Raw genomic sequence first — 27,003 nt, 5'->3', positions numbered from 1 at the left:
GACTTATTACACTAGAGTTAGGTTTATAAAATTAAATTAAATTGGCCCAAAGTTGTCTCTGTACCTTGAGTTTTTATGTAGCAAACTGTGACTTAATTAGCATATAAACAAAGTGCAACCTAACTTAAGAGTATATTCTTGTAACAAGTAGCTGAATCTCAATCAATCACAGCAGCCAGGCCTCAGTCAATCACAGACTACCAATTGATCACTATATCCAAATAAGGCAAATGCCAAACTTTAACCATTTAAACTGTTTCTGCTTAATACTTTCTTGTCCATCTGTAAATTCTGCCTGTCCACATTGCTGGGAAGGGATCTCTGAACTACTCGTGATCTGAGTGTTGCCCAATTCTTTTCTTAAATAAACTCTGCTAAATTTAATTTGTCTAAAGTTTTTCTTTTCACAGATTACACAAACTGAATTGGGATCTTTGGTACATTCATTTACATAATCACACAAAATTTCAACTTAAAGCGTATATATTTCAAAAAATTCATAAGTCGAACATTCTATTATCTCTAATTTAAAAAGTGTGTGTGTATGTGTTTTCTACATATTTATATAAGTAGACTTATATTTTGAAGCCTGGATTTCAAACAGACATTTTAATAATCTTTAATAACTACTTAAAATATAATATTGAGTTCATTAAGCTCCAATGATTTGGGGAATTGACTTTTAACTGAAATTAGATAGAATACATAAATGCAAAAATAATAAGAATGTTTGGAAACCTTTGAATTAAACTTTGTTTAGATATAGAGCTGAAATCAAAAGAAATTATTAGTTGTCAGCACTTTCGTACAACCGAAATTACACCTGAATCAAAGCATCGTAATGTTTATTAATGTTGTCCATGTGATGATGAGTATTCCCCACTGAGAGCCAAATTGGTTAGGACAAAGCAGTCTAATGATTAAATTTGGATGCTGTAGTCTGACAATCTTAGTTTGACTCTTGCCTCCATCACTTATTGACCTTGCACAAATTTTTTAATATTACTTTCCTCTTCTGCAAAACAGAATAAATTTCTGCTAAATGCTTAAAAGTTGAATCAATAAAATATGATTAATTTCATTATATTATCATTAGTGCAATTATGCCAAAATATTTGTAAATATTTTGTATAAGTTAAAGAATGGTAAATAATATATAAGCACATACATTTAATATTAAAATTGGTTAAACAATTCATACTACATAGTGCATAAAGATATAGCTTCAGTCAGAATGTCTACTGTTAGCTAAATATGACCACTTCCTAAAATAAATTTACTCATGTATATATTGGTTTATGAGATGGATTGTTGCTCTGTTGCCCAGGCTGGAGTGCAGTGGTGCAATCATGGCTCACTGCAATCTTGAACTTATGAGTTCTAGGGATCCTCATACCTCAGACTCCTGTGTCTAAAACTACAGCTACACACCAACTCATCAACCTTTTTTTTTTTTTTTTTTTTTTTTTTTTTTTTCAGTAGAGACGGGGTCTCATTATGTTGCAATGGCTGGTTTTGAACTCCTGGCCTCAAGCGATCCTCCTGCCTTTGCCTCCCAAAGTGCTATGATAACAGATGTAAGCCACAGTGCCCAGCCAAACCCCGTAATGTATATGCTGAAGTCCTAATCCTGACTACCTCAGAATGTGACTGTATTTGGAGATAGAGTTTTAAAAGAGGTAATTAGGTTAAATTGAGGTCATTAAGTTTGGCCCTAGTCCGACATGACTAGTGTTTTTAAAAGAATAAAAGATGAGGGCACAGACATGGCAAGAGAAAAGACCATGTAAAGACACAGAGAGAAGTTGGTCATCCACAAACCAAGGAGAGAGACCACAGAAGAAACCAATGCCGCAGACCCCTTGATTTCATACTTGCAGGTCTAGAATTGTGAGAAAATAAATATCTGTTGTTTAAGCCACCCAGTTTGTGGCACTTTGTTATGGCATTCCTAGCAAACTAAAACACTGCCTAAGGTCACATCCTAGCTGTTAGCTGTATTATGTTGCATAAATTATTTAACCTTTCTGTGCCTCAGTATCTTTATCTGTAAAATGGGGATGTTAAGATCTCCAAATCCTAGGATTATTTTGAGAAGTGTATCTCTTTGACTTGCTTAGCAAAAGGTCTGGCTCACAGCTTGCCCTCAGTATTAGTTTTTATGATTTTTCTGAATCCAGAACTCTTTCAATATGCTCCCTGTGTCGCACAGCATATAGAAAACTGTATTTTTCTATTTCTAAAGGAATAACTACACATCACCAAAGTTTAGATGAGAAAACTGCTTGCTAGCATTTCAATGTACAATTGAAAGTGACAGTTTCATGTCTGAGGTCTTTTATAAATGTGATGTTTCCCCTTTCAAAATTTAACGAAAGAAAATGGGCCTCTGAGAAATTATGGCTGACAACAGCTGCCTCTGTTGAAAAGCATATGGGAAATGGCCTTTGAGAATGCAGAAGTTAGAGGTGACTGCTTCTGTGACTAGTCTGTTGTTATTTTTAAATGAAAAGGATGAGCAATCTCAAAAATAAGAGAGCCAAAGTATCAGACTTGGATTTGACAAGCCTGCCAAGATACACTTCAATATCTGTCTAAATATTTGGCCATAAAAATACAAAACACAGCCTTAATTAAATTATAAAAAACAAATATTTGTTTTAGTCATCTCCTCTAGTGACAACAAGGTCTGATGTTGCTTATGATGCTCTTAATATTAAATTCAAACAAACACAATAGGCATTCTGTGGACATCTGTGGATACAATCAGGACTACAAATATAACAAAAGTTGAGGCCATGGACTTTAGACAAGAAATTTAAATGCTTTTCTTATTTAAGTATCCTTATGCAAGTCACAAGTATCTAAGTAGCTACTATTTCTAATAATTACATTAAATTATTAATTAGCGTTTTCTGTGTGTGAGGCATTCTTATGTCTTCTCTCACCTACTGGTCAAATCACTCTGAATATTACCTCTGTTTTGTAGATGAAGTAACTAAAGTGAAATAGCTTGCCCAAAATCACATAGACAAAAAGTGAAGGAGGAAATATTAAAACAACAACAACAAGATATGTCTTATTCCTGAAATCAAAATCCCAACCTCTTTGAAGTATATTTTCAAACAGTAATACCAATTACTTCCTTGTTTAAAGTACTATCCATGACAACATGGTTTAAAATTTTGATTTAAGAATAACACCCTCTTTCTAAGGTTTCTTTATAATAAAAATATTAGCTAAGAAAGACTACTTATCAAAAGTAACTGCAGAATGCTTCTGATATTTAGAAATGTAAAATCTGCTTAAAAATGTACTTTAAGTACCCTAAAAGTCTTAAAATAAGCTTTCTCTTAGGTGCCAAGAAACTAGCAGGCCTTTTCAAACAGATATATACAATCAAATGAGATTCTGTGGATAAATTAATAATGCAAATATACCTAAACAATCCTAATGTAGAAGTATTTTTTAAATTTGCACGTGACTTTCTTTACTCAAATCCTTAAGTCTCTGTGCTTTCACCCTCATTCATCCATCCATCCACCCACTGATCCATCTATTCATCTATCCATCCAACCAGTTATCTTTCTACAAATGTTTATTGTCCACCTACGATTTGAAGAACAATTGTTTCTCAAACTGGAGACACAGTGGTGAGCAAAACAGACATGGTCCTTAATCTTATGGTGGTTACTACCTTCACCATTTCTGATCTTAGTCTGATGACAAGATTGCCAGTCGGAAAAAGATGGGTTGCCAAGGAAGATTTACAATTACTTGAAAGCAAATGACTGTATATTTGTCTCTTTAAGAGTAAATCATTTGTTTTAAAATTTTATGCATTAAACACCTAATTTTATTATAAAGCTATCGATTACTCAGGTCATACATCGGCACCTTCCATTTCGGAAAGGAAATGCATTTTTCTTTTGACATAATTGTTACTAAAAGATGCACTTTGTGCCATGTTTGTGTGTGTGTGTGTTCAGCACTTTCAAGTAAACAATTTAATTACAAAACATTTTTCTCTATGTTTTCCCTTTATAGAAATTTTACAGTGAAATAATCATTATAGTATCTTCTAAGACTGCATATAAATTACTTACAAGGTATAAAATGTATTGCTTTTTAAAATCTTCTTAAAATATCATCTTTTTGAATATTTTGGTGTCGTTCATTCAGCAATCTGTACCTGTAGTATATTCAAAGCTATTCTTCACGCTAAAGACATGGAGATGTATAAAACAGACCTGGCCCCTTAGTAGTTTACAACCACTGTGAAAGACAAACACGGAATAGAGCAAAGGAATAACATGTTTAAGATGCAACAATGGAACCATCATTAAGATTCTGAATGTTAGAAATCAGTGAAGACTATAATGGGGGTATCAACAGCACCCTGTGTGTATACAGGGATGAAGCAGATAAATTTGCCTGAGGAATATTAGAGAAGGAAATTGTAGGAACAGATAATTTCCTAATCTCTGAAAGGTTGTTAAGTGTTAGGTGTCTGTGTAAATTATACTGCTACACAAAGAGAAACCAGGAATTCTTGGAGAAATTTTGAGATTCTATATGTGGTAAGAAATAGATAAGATGAGCCTGAAACATCTTATCAGAGCAGATAGTGAGGAAGCTTTCAGAACTACTAAGTTCGTATCAAAAGGGCTCAAGGACCAATTGGAATAAACCCTTCCTGGCCAATGATGGGGTAACCTCAATTTCAAAAATGATCATTACAACGGATTAAAATCCATAAAATACATATAAACCTATGAGTTTGTAATAATATTAAATGACATAAATTTCTAATCTTTGGACAATAATAAAGGACCAATTCACTTTTTGGAAAATGTATGTAAAAGAAAATAAGCATTCATCCTTTTCCTTTATTAGCTGTAACACCAGGTAACCAAATAACAGATTGAAGGTAGTACCTTAGTCTGTTTGGTCTTGTATAGAAAATTACCACAGACTGGATGATTTATAAATGCCAGAAATTTGCTACTTATAGTTTTGGAGGCTGGGAAGTCCAAGGTCAAGGTGTCAGCAAATTGAGTGTCTTGTGAGGCCCCACACCTTGAGGCCAGTGTCTTTCTATGTTTTCACATAGCAGAAGGAGCAAGGGATATCTCTAGTTTCTTTTTTTATAAAGGCACTAATTCCATTAGTGAGCAGTTTATTCTTATGACTTAATCATCTCCCAAATGCCTCACATTCAAATACCATCATATTGGGGATTAGGTTTCAGCACAGGAATTTTGTGGTAACACAAAATTCAGTCTGTATCAGGTACCATCTTGTAATGTGTTCCAACTAATAAGAGAAAAATAAATTTTAAAATTACAGTATTAACCAATTTTGATTCTTTAATTGTAATAAATGAGTACCATAATAATGTAAGGCTTTAATAATAGTGGGAAAACTGAGTATAAGCTATATAATAATGCTGTACTTTCTTCACAATTTTTCTGTGAACCTAAATCTTTCCTAAAATAATATTTATTTTTAAAAATTAGAGTATCACCATTCTGAAAGTCTTTATGAATTAATGGTTCTAGGTATCCAGCATCATTGGCTAGTAATTGCAAATGACATCACAATAATAGAGAAAAAATGTTGGAAGACAATTCTCTGTGTTGTTTCTGCATGGTGTGTAGCAGCTTTTCTTCTGAACTATTTTTTTCAAGAATGTTTGTATAGTAGACAGCATTGGAATAGCAAGACAGTTCTCCTTCCAGGGTAGATGGCAGATTTGTTAGCAGCCCTTTTAATAAAAATGGGGTTTTGAAAGCTCAAAGTTCTGCAATGGTGACACAAATCTCTTTTGATACAGTATCCACCTGTTTGTTCTTTCCAATCACTTCCATGGGACTTGCCTCAGGGTCAATGGGAACCCATGTAAACATAAAGCTCATGCTGACTGCTGTGCCATTGAGTCTTGTGTCTTCTGCCAACACAAGTGACAGACTAACTTGCTAGCTTGCAAACGCTCTAAAATCTCAGACATTTGACATTCTTGACAACAACAAGACATATGTGCCTCCCGCTGAATGAACACACCACCACCTATGGTTTCATCAGAGACTGAACACGAGTATTATTAACTCTCTAGATCTAACTGCCAATTTGTTGAAAGTACAAAAGACAGAGAAACACAGTGAATTCTATCATGAATATGCAATTAACAAAACCTAGCCTTCAGAAAATTCCTCAGAAGAATGTCCCAGGTCTTTGAACAGGTAAATTATAAGAAGAGGGAAAAAAGGAGGAGGAGGGACTTATGTCAAACGTCTTAAAGAAAATTTGGAAAAAAGACGTTAAAACCAACCTGTAGTGTCTAGGGATACATATACGGGTGATAAAACTAGAAGGACACATAAGAAAGCAACTTCTATACAAGTAAGAATGGTGGTTACTTTTGGGGATAAAATCATTTGAGACTGGGATAGGGCATGTAGTGTGGTTTCTGGGGAGGCTAGCACAGCTCTATGTCTTGATGTAGACTGACAGTTACAAAGCAGTATGGCTTTTCCAAACTCTTTAAGCTACATATTCATTTTGTGAAGTGTTCAGTATTTGTGTAACATTTGCTTATGAAAGTATAAAAATAAGCCATCAAGTGGAAAAATCAAGGAAAGACATAAAAATGTCCCTTGCCTTTTCACATCTCGCCACTTGATATATGAAATTAAGAACCAAACAATTTCATATTGCATAGTGTTTCTTGCTATCAAATTCTCTCTATTAATATGTAGGAGCTGAATATGTTAGTAAGAAATATTTGTACAACTTAGGCAGAGAGAATATGTCTAATGTCAAAGTGTCTTGAGAGAGTCCAGTGTTGTTCACAGGTCTAAGACTACTGAATGGAAAATGAGTCAGGGAGGAGAGGGACTTGACTGGAAAAAAATAATGAAGGAATTTATCACTTTACATTGGGAAATGGGGAATTAGTGGCATTGCATACAGAGAAGTTAGGCTTTGATTTATTTTGTAGAATTATGTCCTTAGTTGCAGGGTAACAATGGAGTAGGCTGGTGAGAAGCTGGTGGAGAGAGAGAAGTTAGAAACTTCTTGCCAGGCAAGAGATGAGGAAAGCAGTGAATACAAATTAGATGGCTCAGAGATACAAGCCATCTTTCTGAGGTAGAATAAAAAAAAAAACTTCATGACTTACTGGATGTGGGAATTGAGGAAGAATAATCAACAAGAAATGACCAAGGGTTTTAACATGGGAGACTTCGTAGATGGTGCTGTAAAAAACTGGGATAAGGACCAAGTCTGTGGAATTTTCCCAAATACTATAGGAACTTTTGGTTATCTGAGGTTAAACTAACACCTTCCTTTTCACAAAGTCTTTTAAATGACATTAATATCTGTGTGTCTGCTAAATCTGGATAGTATATTAGATACATCAGGTATATGTATCTAATATATTTTTCTGTGTGCTTAATAAGCTTTTAATCTTCAAATGAATTATGTTAGTACCTGTGATTTCATATATATTTGTGGATGGCAGGTTATAGTATTCTTCACATAGGTCTAAAACAGACCCTCATATAGGTCTCAACTGGGCTGCTTTGCTTTCCAGAAGACATGTGGCAATGTCTGGAGATATTTGTGGTTGTCATCTTGGGTGAGGGGTGGAGGTTGATACTGGTATCTAGTGGGTAGACATCTGGGATGCTGATGGATGTCATACATGCACCAGGCGGCCCTTTCTCCCCACCTCCCACCCCCACCACCAGGCAAAGAATAATCAAGTCCAAAATGCCAAGGTTGACTGACTTATTAATTTGAAGCAACTGTTTAATTTTATTGCTTATAGAGTTGTCTTAGGGGTTTTCTAAAAGTAATAAAAATTAACAGTATCTGTCGGTATACCATTAATATGATCCATAAAATATTTATACAAGGAAAATTTAATATTCTCATATTAATATCTATTTTTCTAACCTGAATTTATTATTATACAGATTTCTGGGTTGGTGGTGGATGAATAGATAAATAAATATCCATTTGGATGGGTAAATAGGCCTCTCACCCTCTCTTTCCTCTCCTCTTTATCATGCTTTCTCTCTCTCTCTCTCTCTCTCCACATTGTAACCTAATTTTGCAATAGCAAAGTTTTCTATATTGATTTGATTTTTTTTTTCATTCACTGTTAAAAAGCTTGCCTAATACAACTTGGGGACATTAAGGCTAAGATGTTCTAATCATAAGCAAATTTATAAACAAAGTCATCCATTTCCTTTATAGGCATAATTCTTCTTTATCTCTAAGAAAGTATCTTTTGCTTGAAAGAAAGATTATGTTTTATAGTCTCCAAACTGTACTCAGTAACTAAGCCAATTTAAATATAAAAACTAACAATGTCTCACAGGGAGGAACAAATGAAAAAATGAATAGTCTCTTTGCAACTTCTTATAGGTATAGTACACAAATGCTTGTGATCATCTCTTTAGTTATTCCCATTTATTGTATTTCCCTTTAAGGAAACTGGACAAAGATACATGGTATTTCTCTCTCCTGAGTCAACTTCACCATTTTCTTCTTGGGAAGGAATTTATTAATCATACTAGACTTCCGCAGTGGTTGAGAACATTGGATTATACTCCCAGTGGTGGGGTACTAGGTTCATGATATGCTCATTAACACGAGTGACATCAATATCCTCCTCCTCTTCTGAGGAATGAATGTGGATATTTACTTGTTCTCATTACAGTCATCTTTATCAACATCATCACAGCATTGGCACTTTATATGCATACTGCAGTGTACAAAGCCCTTTCATATAAATATCACATTTAACCTCCAATCAGCAATTTCTGAAACAATCCATTTTCAACAGATTTTTTTTTCAGAATTATGTTAAACTAGAAAATGCATTGTGGCTTAAAGTTCATGAACCACAAGAATATCCAAAAGTAACTGATATTAATAAAATAATGACATAGGTGACATTTCATCTAACACCCTTGAATTTCACCACTGAATAACCTTTCAAATCTCTTTTCTAGAATTTGTTGTCTTAATCTTCCATTAATTTCCTTAAGCAGGTCCCAATATTAAAATCTGATGCAATCTCTACTAGCTGACACACAAAGAAAACTTTAAAAAATAATTCACATGCAGGTCTGTTTAGCTGACACAGTTACCTCAAATCCCTGTTAGAAAGTGTTAGTGTACAAAAAGATAGATTAAAAAAAAAATAGGTCATGGGGATTAAGATTCTATGGAACACTTTTCTACTACTCAAATAAAATCTTGCTGCTGTAATTCACAACACTAGAAACAGCATTTTTTTACTACCATTATTACTACTCTTAGAACATTACTTTTTGAGTACCCACTATACAGTTGACACTGTGCTCAATGTTTTTTACATAGAATGTAAAATTTAATTATTATTTCCATGTTACCTTTTAAAAAATGCGTAATTTAATTTGTTCAAATATATGACAGCTCCTCCACACAGACTTTTACCTAACAGAGCACAAATACAAGGCCTTTATTGATACACGATTACCTAATTTATATAACTAATTGCTTCTGCATTACCATGAAATAATGTGTTGACAGTGTTGTACCAAGAAAAGAGGAAAAAACAAGAAGGACAGCATATGAAAGAGCTTCGTGCATCAAGGGTAATACTGAAAATATTATGCTTTTTAACATTAGACCAATATTCTCAGTACATTACTGAAAAATATCTGCTATAGAACTTAGGAGGGATGTAAAAATAAATATTCATTTGATAAATGGAAAAAAGTAACAGTTTAGGCTGGGTGTGGTGGCTCATGCCTGTAATCCCAGCACTTTGGGAGGCCGAGGCGGGCAGATCACAAAGTCAAGAGATTGAGACCGTCCTGGCCAACATGGTGAAACCCCATCTCTACTTAAAAAAAAAAAAAAAAAAAAAAAAAAAAAGTAACAGTTTAAATCACTGATAAAAATTTTAAAAAATATGAATGTAAAAGATCAAGATAATCTATATTCATTTTTTAAATTATCATAAACATATAAGTATGCCATCCTCACAAAAGATTTGCCTGAAATAGTTACATTTGAATAAATGCTCTAGTGTTGAAAGATGCTTGCCTAAGTAATATCTCCACTTTCTTCTAATTTACTTCAAAGATCAGAGTACAAGTAAACCAACTAAAATTAACCAAATTGTTTTATACACAGTTTTTTAAAGTGCTAAGGTAATTCGAAGCAGAAAATGAAAGTGGTTGATGCAATTTCTAGAGGAAACTAAAGTAAAATAAAACAGAAAACAGAATTTGAGGTTCTGAATAATTGACCTAACATTGACTTGAAAAGAAAATCCTTCTCATGGAACAATTTATATAATTAAGAAAGCCATTGATTTCTATATATTTCTATAAACTTAAAGTTACATAATATTTTACTTTTATTTATATATGAAAGCCATAAAATATACTTGTACTTAAAGAAGAAATGGCAAAGATAACTTTATCACATTTGAGAAATGTATCCCAATTTTTAAAAATATTTCAATATGGTTAGGCACAGAGAATCATGCCTATAATCCCAGTACTTTGGTAGGCCAAGACAGGAAGCTTGCTTAAGGCCAGGAATTCAAGACCAGCCTGGGTAACACAGGGAGAGCCCCCCTCTATAAAAAAATGTTAAAAGTTAGCCAGGCATCATGGCACATGCTTATAGTCCCAGCTACCCAGAAAGCTGAGGTGGAAGGATTTGATAAACCCAAGAGATTAAAACTATAGTAAGCCATTTTCACACCATTGCACTCCAGCTTGGGCAACAGAGTGAGACCCTGTCTCGAAAAAAGAAAAAAGAATTTCATATTAAATTTTTTTACACACCAAGAGAAAGATTAACCATCCCTCTTAGCAATAGCAAGCTAATTGATTTTTTTTAATGTTAGAAAACAGTCTATTTTATATAGGTGTTTATATACCATCACATGTTTATTTTTAAGTCTATACTTTTAAAGTATTATATTAATGTTAATGAAAATGCTACTTGAAAAACTAATACCCTGTATTTCTTTAGTTCTATAGTCTTTAGAACACATTTTACTCAATTTCATCTGAACTTTATTACATCATTATAGAAAAGATATATCAAATGAATGCCCATGGAGATAAAGTAAATTTTAGTATTATTACCACCCAAGTTATGTATAATTTTATCTACTTCACACAATAGGTCATGAACTTCCAGTGAGAATATATATCTCTTTTTTTTATGTCTTTTTTTTCCCATTTATTTTATTGCATTTTAGGTTTTGGGGTACATGCGAAGAACATGCAAGATTGTTGCATAGGTACACACGTGGCAGTGTGATTTGCTGCCTTCCTCCCCATCACCTACATCCGGCATCTCTCCCCTTGCTATCTCTCCCCAGCTCCCCACCCCCCACCGTCCCTCCCCTATTTCCCCCCAACTGACCCCAGTGTGTAATGCTCCCCTCCCTGTGGTAATGATTAAATAGTTTTAAAATTGAGTTAAACGGGCTGAATATTCTATTTATAATCCTGAACCTTATACTAAGTGTACTTAGAGGACAAATGCCTGAATGTTTTTTTCTGAGTGTATTCTAAATCAACACAGAAACAATTGCTCAAAATCTTACTTTGTTGAATTTGTTCAAAGCAGACCATTCTATTCCCTTATTTCCTCATTCGATAAGTATTCAATGAATGCTTGCTAAGTGCCAGGTTTGGACTCTATTTGAGGAATATCTAGATGAATAAAACAAAAATTCTCTCCAAAACCCTGACATCTAATAGGTACTTAATTAGTACTTAAGTGACTTTACTTAAGGTAGAAAATGTTATGCAAATGTCATGGAAAATGGTAAAAATAAACAATTTTGAGAAATTTTTGGGTACCTATTTCAGCAAATTGTGATGTAATTAGAGAAAAACTTAAGTATTTTCATCTTCCAGTCTTTTAATTATCATTCATAAGTGCAGTAGATAAAATGGAGAGTTACTCAAGGATTAGCAACATCTTGAAACATATGAGAAATGGCCCCAAGAATGATGATTTTAATAAGAAGCAAATGGAAAGCACCACCCTATGAAAGGATCAAAACTAGATTTCACTGATAAAGAACTACATGAAATATATCTGCAGATTATGTTGAAGATTATAATAACCATACAACTCAACAGCATCTAGCATCAACATGAAGGGTCAAGATGAACCTAAATTGGCATAATCTAGAATTCAGTTATATTGTTTTCTCATGGAATTATAACATATAATCTTATTTTATTTATGCATTAGTTAAAATTCTTCAGTTAATCATTACACATAGTATATATTATTTTATATCCCTTTTAAACAATATACCAAGGTTATTTAAGTTAATCATTTAGAATATGAATATGTCTTTTCTCTGTGGGGATCTTAACTATATAAAACAAGGTAGAAGCTAGCAAAGTATCAAACAATTTCTATTGAAACTGCATTTAAGCTATATAGATATATTTAATGACATTAACCACATATTTAAGATTCATATATTCTATGTAGAATATACATATTAACTTACATATTAAAGTAATGTAATAAACGTGTTAAACTACTTTAAAAAGCCATTTTCTTGGGCTTTTCCCTTCAAACTGAACATTCTTTCACTTTTTTCATGTCACAAACTTGTGATTCTAAACTACTTTAGGCATCATTGGTTTTTCAGATGTACAGCACAGGCTTCAATAAAAACACCCTCAAGTTTTAACCATGAATGGTTAAGGGGCATAGTTCATGAAAATCATTTTTCTAGTTCTTGATAGTGAAGCAAATGAAGCATAATTTCAAGAATTGCTTGGCCAGTTTTAAAAACATATGTTTTAATTCAGATTTTAGTTGTGACCAAATAGGATATGATTAAGATACAGGCATTTTTTAATGAATCAGAGCAGAATATGAAAACATAAAATAGAGACTGTCTCAGACTACTTCACCCTATCAGTTCCTTATTGCTTTAACTTCACTATTATTTAATCTAATTCTTGCATATATATATATATATACATATATGCATATATATATATGCATATATATATACATATATATGCGTATATATATAATTTATTGCTCTGTTCTCTTTTTATTCATATATATTGAACATTTCAAAGCATAAATGGAAAATGACTATTGGCTTAGATAAAGTCATAAAGCCATAAGATTTTATCACATATATTGTGATCTGGAATTCTGTGTTTCCAGGTCACAATATCTATCAGAGTTAGTAAAATGAGTTACTTCTTATGTTATGCATTTTCTTCTTTTTTATTTCAGTCATATTTTTATTGGGGAGGAGTTACATTTTTATACCTGTTGCATAAATATACCATGATGCTCAGTGACTATAACCTTTTTATTTTCCACCCTCTCATCTCCTGCCCTTGCACTCTTCAGTTTGCAAAAGAAATGTCATTTCTACCCAGTGAAGGGCCTATTCAGATTGAACTCAAGATCAAATTAGTAATGTACATTTTCTGAAAAATCAAATAATTTAAGATTAATTTGTACATTTTTGCCAAAGTAGATATATAACAAATAGAGAATCAACATTAAAAACACAGGACACAAAATTCTTGAATCAAAACAGAGATGCAGAGTAGCGTCATATCTAAGACACATTGAAGATAGAAAGTAAAATAAACATTGAATATTTTTAAAGTATATTAAAGTTGGACACAGTGGCTCATGCCTGTAGTCCCAGCAGTTTGGGAGGCCAATCACCTTGACAAATCACGAGGTCAAGAGTTCAAGACCAGCTTGGCCAACATGGTGAAACTCTGTCTCTACTAAAAACACAAAAAAATTAGCAGGGCATGGTGGCAGGCTCCTGTAATCCCAGCTACTGGGGAGGCTGAGGAAGGAGGATCATTTGAACTTGGGAGGTGGAGGTTGCAGTGACCCAAGATCATGGCACTGCACTCCAGCCTGGGCAACAGTGAGAGATCCTGTTTCAAAAGAAAAATGTATTAAAGCATGGCCTCTTTAGGAAAGCAGTGACAAAAGTTAAGATAACAGCAAATTATACTAGTAACTACAATAAAAGGGGAAAAAAAAGACATTATATGCAGAGTTAGATGCACAGAAGGGTCTGAGTAATGTTAGGAAAATAGGATCCATTCAGAGTTGAATAGACACCGCTTTGCTGAAAACTGTTCCAAGTTCTTCAATGAGAAGAGCCTGAAACACTGTATATAATCTATGGTTTATCATATGTAATAATATTTATGTTAATTGTATAGCAAACTACATATACTTTTTGTCTTCCAAGAATGAATTAGGTCTTTCTCCATATAATTTATGCTTCACTATGTTTATAAAGTTGATAGTTGCAGAAGCTCTTTAAGTGTGGTTGAAGATGAACATCTGAATTGAATACTGAAGAAGTTCTTACCCCATTAAACAGCATGGCTTTAAGGCTGGTAAAGGTGTGCTGTATATACCCTTTAAGGGAACTGCTTACTGTCTGCATAAGGTCCAAATATTTTATTTGCATTTTAAAAAATCATAAAATATGTATTTCTGTGGGATCACTGGTAATATCCCCTTTGTCATTTTTGACTGTGTTTATTTGAATGTTCTCTTTTTTTCTTTATTAGTCTAGCTAGTGGTCTATCTATTTACAACTTTTTTCAAAAAACAAGTTCCTGGATTCACTGATTTTTTTGAATGTTTTACATGTCTCTCTCCTCCAGTTTAGCTCTGATGTTAGTTGTTTCTTGTCTTCTTCTAGCTTTAGGATTTGTTTGTTCTTGATTCTCTAATTCTTTTTGTTGTGATATTACTTTGTTATAATAGCTTGAGATCTTCCTAACTTTTTGATGTAGGCATTTAGTGCTATCAATTTCCCTCTTAAAACTTCCTTAGCTGTGTCCCTAAAATTCTGGGATATCTTTGTTCTCATTAGCTTCAAAAACTTCTTGATTTCTGCATAATTTCATTATTTACCCAAATGGCATTCAGGAGATTATTCAATTTCCACATAATTGTATAGTTTTGAGTGAGTTTCTTAGTCTTAATTTCAAATTTGATTGTGCTGTGGTACAAGAGACTGTCATTATTTCATTTACTTTGCATTTGGTGAGGAGTGTGTTAACTTTGATTATGCAATCAATTTTAGAGTAATTGCCATGTGGCAATGAGAAGAATGTATATGCTGTTGTTTTTAGGTGAAGATATCAGGTCCATTTAATCCAGTGCTGAGTTCAGATCCTGAATATCTTAGTTAATTTTCTGTCTCAATCATCTGTGTAACACTGTCAGTGAGGTGTTAAATTTTCCCACTATTATTGTGTGGGAGTGTAAGTCTCTTCAAAGGTCTCTAAGAACTTGCTTTATGAATCTAGGTGCTCCTATATTTACAATAATTAGATCTTGCTGAATTGAATTTTTTACCACTATGTAATGATCTTCTTTATTTTAAATCTTTGTTGGTTTGAAGTCTGTCTTGTTAGACATTAGGATTGTAATACCTGCTTTTTTCTGTTTTCCATTTTCCTGGAAGATTTTCCTCCATCCCTTTATTTTGAGCCTATGTGTGTCATTGCATGTGAGAAGGGTCCTTGAAGGCAGCATACCAGTGGGTCTTGGTTCTTTATCCAGATTGCCATTCTGTCATTTAATTGGGGCATTTAGCCTATTTACATTCCAGGTTAGTATTGATATACGTACATTTGTTCCTGTCACCATGATGTTTAGCTGGTTATTTTGCAGGCTTGTTTATGTAGTTGCTTTACAATGTCACTGGTCTGTGTACTTTAGTGTGTTTCTGTAGTGGCTATTGATAATCCTTTCTTTTCAAATTTAATGCTTCCTTGGGGAGCTCTTGTAAGATAGGTCTGGTGGTAATAAATCCTCTCAGTATTTTCTTATCTTAAAAGGATGTTATTTCTCCTTTGCTTATGAAGCATAGTTTGGCCAGATATGGAATTCTAGGTTATAATTTCTTTTATTTAAGAATGCTGAATATTGGTTCCCAATCTCTTCTGTCATATAGGATTTCAGCTGAGAGGTCTGCAGTTAGTCTGATTAGCTTCCCTTTGGGTGACCTGGCCTTTCTTTATCCTCATAAACTAGAAAATCCAGAAGAAGTGGATAAATTCCTTGGCCCTCCCAAGACTGAACCAGGAATAAAATGAATCCATGAACAGACCAATAATGAGTTCTGAAAATGAGGCAGTAATAAATAGCCTACAAAGCAAAACAAGCCCAGGACCAGATGGATTCACAGCTAAATTCCACCAGAGGTATAAAGAAGAGCTGGTATCATTCCTACTGAAACTATTCAAAAAAATTGAGGAGGAGGACCTCCTCCCTAACTCATTCTATGACACCAGGATCATCCTGACACCAAAATCTGGCAAAGACACAATGCAAAAAAGAAAACTTCAGGTCATTATTTTTGATGAACATTCATGCAAATATCCTCAATGAAATACTGGCAAACCAAATCCAGCAGCACATCAAAAAGCTTATCCATCACAATCAAGTAGGCTTCATTTTCAGGATACAATGTTGGTTCAATATATGCAAGTAAATAAATGTGATTCATCACATAAACAGAACTAAAGACAAAAATTACATGTTTATTAATATCTCAATAGAAGCAGAAAAGGCTTTTGATAAAATTTAACATCCATTCATTATAAAAACTCCCAATAAGCTAGGTATTAAAATAACATAACTCAAAATAATAAGAGCCATGTATAACAAATCCATAGCCAACATCAAACTGAATGGTCAAAAGATGGAAGCATTCCCCTTGAAACTGTCACAAGACAAGGATACCCTCTCTCACTCCTATTCAACACAGTATTGAAAGTTCTGGCTAGGGCAATCAGGCAAGAGAAATAAATAAATAGAAAGAAAAGGAGTCAAACTATCCCTGTTTGCACACAACACTATTCTATATTTGAAAACCTCGTAGTCTCAGCCCAAAGGCTTCTTAAGCTGATAAACAACTTCAGCAAAGTCTCAGGATATAAAATCAAGGTGAAAAATTGCTAGCATTCCTATATATCAACAACATTCAAGCTAAGAGCCAAATAAGGAACAAACTACCATTCACAGGTGCCACATAAAGAATAAAGTATCTAGGAATACAGCTAACTAGGTAGATGAAAGAGATCTACAAGGAGAACTAAAAACCCCTGCTCAAAGAAGTCAGAGATGACACAAACAAATAGAAAAACATTCCATGCTCATGGATAGGAAGAATCAATACCATTAAAATGGTCAAACTGCCCAAAGCAATCTATAAACTCAATGTTATTACTATTAAACTGCCATTGACATTCTTCACAGGACTAGAGAAAACTATTTTAAAATTCATGTGGAACCAAATAAGACCCGCATAGCCAAGGCAATCCTAACAAAAAAGAACAAAGCTGGAGGCATTGTGCTACCTGACTTCAAAGTATACTACAGGTCTACTGTAACCAACACAGCATGGTACTGGTACAAAAGCAGACACACAGACCAATGGAACAGAAAAGAACTCAGAAAAAAAGACCTCAATCCTACAACTATCTGCTATTTGATACAGGTGACAAAAACAAGTGATGGAGAAACAAATTCCAATTCAATAAATGGCACAATTACAGCACACTACAGCCTCAAACTCCTGAGATCAAGTGATCATCCCACCTCAGTCTCCTGAATACTGGGACTACAGGCATATACCATACCTAATTTATTTATTTATTTATTTATTTTTTGTAGACACAAGCTTTTACCATGTTGCCCAAGGTGATCTTGAACTCCTGGTCTTGAGGGATCCATCCACCTCCCTTGAGCCATGAGCCACCACCCCAGCTCCCAAACTCTTAAATAACTTACATTAAGGACAAACAATTATACCATCACAACCCATTCTAATGTTGTCCAATCAATCCTGACCTGATTGATTCGAAGCTACAAAAGTATAAAGTATAGCTTTACATTATTAAAGCTACCCTTTAATAATCATGGCTCCACAGTTTGAATTTTGGAGCTATAGCTTTCTCTCTTCAAAGAACAACTTCACGTGGAAAGATATATAGTTAAAAGAAGAGTTGGCTGACATCTTTCAGAAAGACGATTTATAAATAAACTACAAGTTTACACTCTGCTTAGTTCATATATTGTTTCAAATTATATATTTTGAAGGATAAGCTGATTTGCTACTAAGGAGGATATTCTTTGGCAATTTATCAATATTAGGATGTCTTACTTGAATTTATGCCTCATTACTTTCATTCATTTACTTCTTGTATGCAATTTTTCAGTATGTCATTAGTAACATAATTCACAGGAAAAAAAATCTTGTAAATACCAATGAATTTATTATCAGTACACATGCCAGTCATCTCAGAAAAAGCCAGTGTTTGGGACTTTTGCTTTGTTTTTTTTAATTTTTGGCTTGAGATGGGGTACGGAGTTCCACTCTTGTTGCCCAGGCCAGAGTACAATGGTGCGATCTTGGCTCACTGCAACCTCCATCTCCCGGTTCAAATGATTCTCCTGCCTCAGCCTACCAAGTAGCTAGGATTACAGGCACGTGCTATCAAGCCCAGCTAATTTTTTTGTATTTTTAGTAGAGACAGCGTTCCTCCATGTTGGTCAGGCTGGTCTCAAATCCTGACCTTAGGTGATCTGCCTGCCTCAGCCTCCCAAAGTGCTGGAATTACAGGCCTGAGCCACTGCACCCAGCCTGGGATTTATGCATTCTAAAATATGTTATTTTCAAGCAAAATATTCTCTCAAGAAGAAGCATTAAAATGGTCTCCTTCCAAATGGTCAATTATTCTTTACTAATATTATTCTATTTAAATGTTACTCTAAAATTATTTTTTGTACTTAACCATGGATGTCTAATATTTTATTTAACTAATTCTTGTATAAAATATTCTTTATAATGCAAACCATGATAGTTTATTTCATTCTTACTATGTTGCACTAATCTGTGGAAATGGTCAGAGAAGTTATGTTTCCTTCTATTACTGAAATTAAAGTTAACTCATGGGAAGTTTACATATTAACATAATATGTTATTTGCATCAGTTATTCCACTGGAATTTTATATCCAAGCTGAATCAATTATAATAGATAAATCTGTAATAAAGTATAATTCTAAACCAGAATTTCATAACTCATTCTCTGGGGAGTGAAGAAAGATACCTGAGGCCAAATTTACTTAATTGTTCAGTGATAAAGCCTTGTGTTTAATCACAGACTGCTTCAAATGAATTCCCGATAGTTTTAATTAATTAGCTTCATTTCTTGTTCATTCACAGAATTGAAAATATTTTACATTATCTTATCTTAGCTTAAAAGTCATCACTTACTTTGTTGTGTTTTTTTCTTAAGTTGCACAATATCATAGAGTTCTAACAACTAGGAATGGAAGGTGAATCAAGATCTATAGAGGTTACTCAGAAATGAGTAAGCCATTCATAGCTTCACTGTAGAAATTTAATCAAAATCAAATTAATTTTAAAACAATTAAATCTGCTTCAATGATATATATGATTCATGCCCTATTTGCTCTTTTCTAGAATTATAAAATATATTTCTTTTTCATCTCAGCAATATTAAATATTATTTACATTAGAAAAATCAGTTGTATAAAAAAATCAAATCCAAAATAAACCCAGTTTTAGTCAATGAGTCCATGGTAACATCTACAATGACTGAGCTAAAAAGAAGTTAAACTCTGGGCAAGTATCTAAAAATCAATTATGTATATATGACTCATATATTGCAAGAAAACAGAATAAACAGACTGAAGGAGTAGGAAAATATCAATTTCTACCTGTGTGTTCTTAGAAAGCTGCTTAATTCCACTGTAAAATAAAGATGTTAAATAGTGCCTATAAATATAAAAATTTTAATGACATCTTTATATAAATACGATTTAAGGTAATACGATTGCCAATTCAATCAAGAAGGTAGGTAAGAAGTTGCAGGAAGAGGTATATTCCTTACAACACTCAGCTAAGGTAGAAATGACATCGTATGGCCCTTCCCCTATGGTTAGTAAATTATTGGTGTCAGTGGGTTTCCTGCCTAACACAGGAGGGAACTCTTCTGAGGTGGACAGAGAAATTGAGCCTTCATAATATGATTTGTACCCTCGACATAGAGTTAAATTAAAGTCTTTCCCTTAAACTTCCAGTTATAAGAATATGTCCCTTTTGGGCTTGAAAAAGAACATGAGACAGCAAGAAAGAAAAATGATGAAATAGTCTCATGTATTAGACATATAAGGTTTGTAACTTTTAGCCAAGACCATTGCTAAAACAAATCTACTGTTTGTCTTTTGATGACTTTCCTAATTCTTTGCCCTAACTTCTCAGAGTGTTCCCCCCTCCCCTTGGCACTTTCGCTTTTAGGCCTTACTTTGTTAAGATATTGCCTTAAATGAAAAAAGTAACTTGGTTGGGCATGGTGGCTCATGCCTGTAATCCCAGAACTTTGGGGGGCCAAGGTGAGTGGATCACCTGAGGTCAGGAGTTTGAGACCAACTTGGTCAACATGGTGAAACCCCATCTCTACTAAAAATACAAAAAATTAGCTGGGTGTGGTGGCAGGTGCCTGGAATCCCAGCCACCCTAGAGGCTGAGGCAGGAGAATCATGTGAACTCAGGAGGCAGAGGTTGCACTGAGCCAAGATTGTGCCATTGCACTGCAGCCTGGGCAACAGAGCAAAAATTCATCTCAAAAAATAAAAAAAAAGTAACTTAAACAGAGTGTTCAGAGGAGCAAAGAAGGAAAAATATATTCACATTTAAATTATTTAGGCTACTCCAAACATGCCTATCCATCACACCCACAATGCAAACGTTTCTAAAAACAGTAAAAAATTCACCTTGCTGCCTCCTAGATGAATAATAATTCTCTTCATTTACTTTACCTAATAGTTCTAAATTCAAAAATGTAGTAGGCATTTTATACAGTCATATTTAGTCTTTACGGCCCCTGGGAACCAGAATAAACAAATTTCCCTCACTATGAAAGAGATTGCAGAATTGCCCCCTGGGCATTTCCCAGCCTCTCTGGCAGTTAGGTGAGTGCAGGGCAATTGAATAAGGGTAAAAGTAACTTGTATCACTTTTCCTATTTGGGATCCTCTCTAAAATTTCCCTAGCAAACAGTCAAACACAGACAACTCCAAGGTTCTTAAGGAAGGCGAAGCCAGAAAGTTAAAGGAGTCTGAGTCTGTCTGTCTGTCTATCTATCTAACTATTTATCTATTTATTTTCTATCTATCTATCTAATCTACATACTGAGATGGGGTTTCACTCTTAAGCTCAGGCTAGAGTGCAGAGTCTTGATCATAACTCAGTACAGCTTCACCTCCTGGGCTACAGGGATCCTCCCATATTAGCCTCCCAAGTGGCTAGGACTACAGGCCACTATACCCAGCTAAATTGTCTGAGTCTTTAAATGACTATCTTCTGATCAAGAATATCTATTTTAGACTTTATATGGTTAAGAAACACTGTGGTAAGGCATTCAATTTTTAGTGTTGAAATGTTAAAGCACTTACTGCTGTTCGTCCTAAGAACAATACTCAACTCCTCCTCTGGTGACCTGAGGATATGTCCACATCCTAAACTGCTGAACAACAAGGTGTTATCTAACTACACCAAAGAGCCATCCATCATCTTGTACAAACCCAGTCTAAAGTAGTCAATTACTACAATATTTTAGATATCAATCTCATCTTTAAACAGTGTTTTATTGTAATACAACTTCCAGTATAAGAAAATCATCTAACACTTCTCTTGAAATTCACCAGATACATGGAAAAAGTGAAATAAAACATGAAGACAAGAATGGATCCTATTTCTAGTTCATAGAAAAATAGATGTTTCAGCATTTCAAGGTTTTTCATGACAGTAGCAATGTATACGCTCATATCACCAAGTCCCTCTTCCTTAACACTACTGCAGAAACACAATACAACAAAACAAACCACAAACATCATCTCTCTGCGGTGTATGAATATTGCCTACAGATAACAGGAGTTATGTTTATACACAGAGGAATTTGGGGAACTACTAGATATAGATTCAAGATAGTTTTAGAAAACTGAAGTATCTATCTAAAATGATTATCCTAAAAATTTGGCAAGAAATTGTCACATTTGTTCAGGCTAAAATAAGCAAATTGTCTATAGTGATTTGCATATCAAGTTTACATATTTTTGATTTATTTTTAACTACAATATCTCTTGAGGTATAATATAAGGTTAACAGCTTTAGTAACTATTAAATGCATGTTTCTTCAACTCTCTTTCCTGTGCTAGTCTAGTCTTTAGTTCTACTTTGGGCAAAATTATGCTTTTGGTAATTCTCAAACTTAATTTTAAAAAATAGTATTTATTTTTAATAGATATCCCTTCTTTTACATTTTTCTTTCTCCTAGGCCACTTTATCAGGCTTAGATAGCCAAAAGAGTAGAAGTACAAGTTAGTTGTTTGAAAAGTATTCAGCCTTCCCTGCCATAATACACATTATACTTTTTTATTATGTTCAGTGAAATGTTTAATTATTTGTTCACCTTTTAAATTGAAGTTTATCCTCCCACAAACACATGCTCTATAAAAGATCTTGTTTACCTGTTTACCTCTGATTCTTACTACCTAGATCCATCCCTAACTCAATAATGTTTATTAATTGGAATATTAGATGATTTATACATCTTTGCCTATTATGAATTTACTACATAGTTACTGAACTTCCATTTTCTTTTTAAATTACAGATGTCAAATCAATTGTTTTGCAGTTTTCTTTAACATGTGTCTCTAGAGGTATTCTAATCAGGTGGTACCACAAAAATCATGATAGAAAAGAGCTGCCAATATGCTGTCAGTGAGATTCCTCAACGTGACGTTTAATTGCAACCTTATTTTGAAGATACTAAGACATAATGAGGTCATTTTAAAATTTAAGTAAATTTGTATAGGCCTATTATCTGGAAAGAGTATTCTGTCTCATGAATAAAAATAGAATTGAGGCTTAGTCTTAGAAAAAAAATGATACATCACTAACTGAAATGATGTATCACATGCTGATCAATGGAGTTAGTACAAAGTAGAGTATTAAGAAATAAACTTGTGCAAAAGAAATGTGTCAAACTAAGAATTAACATTCTAGAAAATTATCAAGAGCTATTGAGAGGTTCTTGAAAGCCCTGACTTTCAGTGCATCAATATAAACAGTTGAGTAAACTGAAGTGATGGTAACATAAGTGGTTAAAAAATTTTTTTATGAGATTCATGCTCTGAATGAATATTTTCTTGTCAAACTACAATACTTAATCAACAGGATTTGCATTACCCCACGTATTTACTTTTACAGGCACCTGGGAGATAACTTACGTTCTAAAGACTGCTTGTTTTAAATAATGTAAGTACAGTCATCTCTTAGTATTTAGTGAACAGATTTTTGAGCATGCCTCCCTGATGTGTATCTGTTGTTATTTGTACATTTTATAGATGCTCTATTTCACCAGATATAGCAAGACACCACATTAGATTCAGTGTTGTATAACTGTAAAGATTCCCAGAAAAAAATACGCATGTCTTTATTTTGCAGATGCTTTGTTTCCAAATGTAATGCAGATTTTGAAGGTCACATGCTATTACTAGTTCATGTCTCAGGACACATTATACAGTTAGTTCAAAGTTCATAATTAAATACAGTATATGGAAATCCATATTTCATATAATCTTCTTAATCATTTCAATTTTTGCTTCTTCCTTGTCAGATTTCAGTAGTTCATCACTGTTTTTTAACCATGAAGTACAAGGAAAGAACAGCAGGGAATAGCCAGGTCATCTTGATACTGCTTTCCTCCCCCACTGTTTGTATTATTATTTCTCACAATTAAACTTCATATTTCTTAAACTTCATGTTCTTAAACAGCATATTTCGTGAAGTGCTCATTTAGGTAAAATTTAACAATATTATCTATAAAAACCACTTAACTGGGAATGCAACCTGTGATACTCAGCAATATGCTGAAAGCAAACCAATAAATGAGGAAAGGCACTACTGCCTACCCTCTGCACAGTGGGGTTCCCACTTTCCCTAAGATCACCACATGTTAGCAGCTTTGCATGGTATATCGGACTTGTACACAGACTAAGTAAGACTGCATATGGGGAAAGCTTTCTATTGTCTTAGATTAAAAGATATATAAACAGCAAAATTCTAACACATGACCTTGACGTAAAGAGCACTTTGGGAACTGTTGTGCTACATTCTAATAAATTCTAAAAATATAAACCTACTTAAAACTCTTTAGTGGCTGGTTTTTGCCTATAGGTTTGGGTGTAAATTCTTTTGTATGGCATTCAAGGCCATTTTGAATCTGCCTCTGGCCTCTACCTTAAATGTATGCTATGCTACAATGACACTGAACTGTTTCACTTTCCTGAAACACATCATGCCTCTGTGGTTTGTTCCTGCTCATCGCTCAGTGTGAAATGGCCTCCCTTACATCCTGATGTGCTTTTGAAACCTTCACATCACTTCTAGCAATTTTTCCCTATGGACGCTTTTGTACATACTAAAGCAGAACTAATCATTTTATCTTTTGCTACCACTGTGCCTGTTTCTGAAGCCTACTACAGAACTCATAAATATTTGCATTTGCCTCTGAAATCCACACGAGTATGTGCACATGAGTTCTCTCAGATTTTGATGCCTGAATTTCTACTTTGCAACACAGTAACTGCTTGGTACCCCTCACTGAATGTATAAAAATATGATACTAGCTATTTTATCTGCTCAGTGAGAAATGCACCAAATTTTATAAACTCAGCTGGTTAGTAAGTTTCATACCATACTTTGGAATAAATTAGTGTATAAGATAAACTTCAATATATGCTTACTATTGATATAATTTTTAAAAACATTACTTACTATATTTTAAAATGCAGCAGCAATGTTGATAAAACAATAAATAATATAAACCTTTGAGGAAGATTTTAATAAATTTGTATTTATAAATATATGTTGAGCTTCTTCAATACAGCTCCATAGAGATTCATGATAAAAGAGACAGTTCCTGCCCTCCTATAATTTTCAGACTAAAGGATAGTACAAGCAGAAATCAAGCAATTACGATTTAGTAACAATTAGTGTTACTAAGACAATGTCCTGGAGTATACCGAAGGAAGTTCTAAGAGGCTGCCTTGAGAAAGTTGATCCAGTAAAAAGAGACCTGTAGAAAAAAGAAAAAAAATACAGGAAGAAACCTTCCCAAAAAACAGGGATAACAAGTATTAAAGCTCTGAGAACAAGGAGAGAAAGAAATGTTTTCAAGTCAAACTCCAGAATAGATGGAGTACAGACAAAGAAGATATTATCAGATGAGAAAGACAGAGAGCTAGGGCCAGAGTACACGGCCTTGGAAGCTGCTGTCAGTAAAAATTGTGAAAGGCTTTGGACAAAAGGAATACTGGGAGTCCTTTCAACTGAATGCAATGTGTTCCTAGAGAAGCCTTGAGGTTATCTGATTCTATTGGGCTCTGACTCTTATCCTTGGTCAGGCTATTTTGCCACTTTGTAGAGATACAAGTTAGCCAATGGAGAGCTAATGGAGGTGCAAATGATTCCTATTTATAAAAATAAAAATATTTTTTTTCCAGTAATAACATTAGTCATATAAAAAATATGATTACAAATGTTACCTTTTTGTTCTTTACAATACAGTTTTGTATGAATTAAACTTTAATTTTAGCATTCTTTATTATCTATGTATGTCTATACTTTAAAATGGTTGTAGCATCTTACATTACAAAATATTTTTGACTTTTTTATTTTATATATTGATATGAGTCATGACTTTTACCATTTTGCCTGGTCTCCCTTATACCTTATCATGGAATCTGAATTTTATCTCAGGTGCAAGCGGAAGTAATTGAAGGATGTTGAACAAGGAATGAAATGGTTGTTTGTAGAGAATGGTTTGGAAGGTGGAAAGAATTTACGTGAGAAGACAAGTTTGAAAGCTGTATTAGAAAGCCAAATGAGATGGCAGTCGCATGCATGAAGCCAGAGGAAGTGGGTATAGAAAGAAACGGAGTGATTTAAGAGATGTTAAAGAAGAAAAGGAAAGCCTAGGATTGTTGGAGAGGGAAGGAGAGGGAAGAATGAAGGCAGGTTGACTCACATTTCTAGAATGATAAATTGGGTAGATGGTAGCTTCAATTACTGAAAGGAAAGCAGATTACTGAAAGGTGAGAGGCAAAAGTGTATTTTCAATAAGATCTTTGTATACTTATCAAGCTTTTTCACTCAGTATCCCAGGGACGTTTCTTTAATGCTAGCTCATTTTGTTATGTATTTGTATAGTACTCCCATGATTTATCCAGCATACACAACTGAGAATAAAAGCATATCCTGAAGATAAATAAAAGCAGAATATTTTATACTATCAAACTATAAAGTGACTGATTCCACAGCATGTCATATCTAGAAAGAAAACATTAACAATTGATTTAAAGTATTGGAATTTTAGGTTAATTAAACTCTTAAACCCAAGAATTTAGAGATGATAGTTATTTACAGTCAACTAACAGCTTCATTTACTTTAAAGTATTTCAAAAAATTAAGAATAGAGATCTGCTACAAAACTGAATATTGTGGAAGTTATCAATAACATTCCTTATATTAATGATAATTTATAAAAAAGTTTAAAAGCTTATTTCCTATTATGAAGGAATAATGATCTATTATTGATCTATAATAGAAATTATTATAGTAAATGTCACAGTCCATTCAGGTTGCTATAACAATATCTTAGAATGGATAATCTATAAACAACAGAAATGCATTGCTCATAGTTTTGGAGGGTGGGAAATCTACGATCAAATCCAAGAGGCAAGAAAGTCCAAATCCAAGATCAAGGTGCCAGCAGATTCAATGTCTGGTTGAAGGCCTTCTTTCTTCATCAAAGATGGTATCGATGGTGCCTTTTCGC

General features: G+C 33.8%; 1 protein-coding gene across 4 annotated transcripts in view; it reads right to left on the bottom strand.

Moving 5' to 3' along the window:
• The window catches only part of ERBB4 (erb-b2 receptor tyrosine kinase 4), a 1,187,662-nt gene that overhangs the window by 574,495 nt on the left and 586,164 nt on the right, over positions 1-27,003 (bottom strand). The window lies entirely within an intron of this gene.

Source organism: Sapajus apella, unplaced genomic scaffold (genome assembly GCF_009761245.1).
Source record: "Sapajus apella isolate SASKATOON/1434 unplaced genomic scaffold, GSC_monkey_1.0 scaffold10, whole genome shotgun sequence".
NCBI classification, from domain to species: Eukaryota; Metazoa; Chordata; class Mammalia; order Primates; family Cebidae; genus Sapajus; species Sapajus apella.
Note: the sequence above shows the minus strand (reverse complement) of the source record. Positions and strands in the feature narration are given on the sequence as shown.